We start from the raw sequence: 2699 nt of genomic DNA, 5'->3' as shown, positions 1-2699 counted from the left end.
GTAACCCGTTGAAATCCTTTCATGATAGGGATTGGGGTTTGCAATTGTCTCCCATGAACGAGGAATTCCCAGTAAGCGCAAGTCATGAGCTTGCGTTGATTACGTCCCTGCCCTTTGTACACACCGCCCGTCGCTACTACCGATTGAATGATTTAGTGAGGCCTTCGGACTGGCGCTCTTGGATGCCGGGCCCACGCGGTTCCGCCGCTGGGCTTTCGGCGCCTCGAGCTGACGGAAAGATGTCCAAACTTGATCATTTAGAGGAAGTAAAAGTCGTAACAAGGTTTCCGTAGGTGAACCTGCGGAAGGATCATTAACGTGTTTGCCCGACGCTGGCAAAGACCAAAACCAAACACGCTGGGTGGCCGGGACTCAGACTGTCCCGGTCTGGAAGCCCACTATCTTCCTTCGCCTCGTGCGAGGCGAAGGCGAGGACCAACCACGCGTCGCTGGCGTGAGGCGGGCAGAGCTTCCGACGCGCCAGCCGGCGACTACTCTTCTTAAACCAACCCTTCCCCGGGTGGAATAAGCACACAGTCAAACCCTAGACACTACGTCTTCCCACATCGTCTCCCGAGGCAGAGACGGCGGAAGTCTGATGAGAGTCGGCAGCGTCCGACGTAAAACAAAAATACAACTCTTAACGGTGGATCACTCGGCTCGTGGGTCGATGAAGACCGCAGCAAGCTGCGTGTCGGTATGTGAATCGCAAGAATACCAGATACATCGACAAGTCGAACGCACATTGCGGCGGCGGCACTCTCATGTGCTGCCGTCACTCCTACCCGAGGGTCGGATATACATTCCATGCATCGGCTTTGTCAGCAATGACATCGACCGCATTGGGGAGTTTCGCCTGTTGCTACTAGCGGGCGTTCCCTTAAGGCCATGAATGGTTACCGGCCGCGTCACGTCTCTGACGGACGCGTACGTCGGTGACACGGAGCTTATGGACACAGCAGCGGGGAGGAGGAGAAGGAGATGGTCTCTCGGGGCTGCCTCCTACTCCGCCGCCTCGTCTGCTGTTGTCGTCGCTTTCCGTGTCCTGTCTCGTTTCGGAACCCCAACCTGTGCCGCTATGAGTCGGACGGGCTAAGGTGGCTCTGCTTCGCGTGATAGGCAGGAGAAGGCGACCGGGCCGGTTATTTACTCGACTAACCCGGATCACCCTACCTCTCCTTGCTGCGAGCAGACGCAAACAACAACAACAACACGTCCCGCGTGTCGTCGTCTGTGTGCACCACCACCGCCGACTGGCAGCCATTATTTAAAGGAAGGGACCGACGAGCTGGAGAGCGAGGCAACTCCTCTCCTCCCGCCAGCACCAAGGATCTTCTTCTTGCTGCTGCTCCAATGTCGACCTCGTGTTAGGGTAGAGTACCCGCCAAATTTAAGCATATTAATAAGCGGAGGAAAAGAAACCAACAGGGATTCCCTTAGTAAGGGCGACTGAACCGGGAAAAGCCCAGCGCATAACCTGGCGTCGTGACCCGGCGCCAGGGGTGTTGCGTTTCGGAGGGTCCGGCACGCAGTCTCTCACCGCCTAAGTTATGCTTGAAAGCGGCCACTACCCATGGAGGGTGACAGGCCCGTGTGGCGGAGCCCGCGAGGGTACGCGAGAGATTGTCGGAAAGGGCCTCTCTGTAGAGTCTGGTTGCTTGAGAATGCAGCCCTAAGCAGGTGGTAAACTCCATCTAAGGCTAAATATGACCACGAGACCGATAGCGAACAAGTACCGTGAGGGAAAGTTGAAAAGAACTTTGAAGAGAGAGTTCAAGAGTACGTGAAACCGTTAAGAGCCAAACGGGTGGGACCTCGAAGGTCGAACCGAGGGATTCAGCTCGTCGGCCAAAGCTGGCTGGGCGGCGGGATTCGCTTATGCGACCCAGGAACCCTTGGGCGTGCCCACGTCCGAGCCGGCGCCGGCGGGCGTATTTCCCCTCGTGATGTAGGTCGCCGCGACCCGTTGCTGGGGACGTCGAAGGCCCAGGCGGATTGGTACCCCGACGTCTGCGTTTACGCGGTCGAAGGGGGAAACCTCTGGTGTCCTGGCTGCCCTGCGACGGTCGTGTAGCAGAGGGGCAAACCCTCTCGCGGCGTGCAAAAGGTCGGTGACCCACCCGACCCGTCTTGAAACACGGACCAAGGAGTCTAACATGTGTGCGAGTCATTGGGCGCACTAAACCCAGAGGCGTAATGAAAGTGAAAGGGGGGCGTCCCGGGGGCTTCGGGCCTCGGTCGGCGGCCGACTGGGCCGATCCCCGACCGGCCGCTGCCGCCGAGTTTCCCATCCCAAAGCGGGGTCGAGGGGGGTGCGCGGGGTGAGTCCCTTTCCCCCGTCGCTTACCTCCGGCCTCGCGGGTGCTCGGTGCGCACGGTGGTCCGTCTCCTTCGCGGGAGGCGCTTGTACGCAGGGGGGCGCAGGCCCGGGACTTGCCATTCGACGCCGTCGTGCAAATCTGTTGTTGGCCTCGCCGGCGTTGCTTGGGCTCTCGGTTGGCGCGCCGCGCGTCAGGCGGGCTTCGGGTGGGGGTTTCGGCTCTCATCCGGGTTCGTCCCGCGCGGTTTTGCCTTCCGATCCTGCTCTGTCCGGAGTGGCCTAGCACGCGTGCTGTCGGCAAGTACCATGAGCAGACATGTTGGGACCCGAAAGATGGTGAACTATGCCTGGCCAGGATGAAGCCAGAGGAAACTCTGGT

At 59.5% G+C, this 2699-nt stretch overlaps 1 non-coding gene across 1 annotated transcript; it reads left to right on the top strand.

The window, feature by feature from the left end:
• Positions 1–635: 635 nt before the first annotated feature.
• Positions 636–795, top strand: LOC126988971 (5.8S ribosomal RNA). Its single transcript, XR_007742697.1, has one exon. It is a non-coding gene; the product is annotated as a 5.8S ribosomal RNA (ribosomal RNA).
• The last annotated feature ends 1904 nt before the right edge of the window (positions 796–2699 follow it).

Source organism: Eriocheir sinensis, unplaced genomic scaffold (genome assembly GCF_024679095.1).
Source record: "Eriocheir sinensis breed Jianghai 21 unplaced genomic scaffold, ASM2467909v1 Scaffold1025, whole genome shotgun sequence".
NCBI lineage: Eukaryota > Metazoa > Arthropoda > Malacostraca > Decapoda > Varunidae > Eriocheir > Eriocheir sinensis.
The sequence above is the reverse complement of the archived record's forward strand: the minus strand, read 5'-3'. Positions and strand labels throughout refer to the sequence as shown.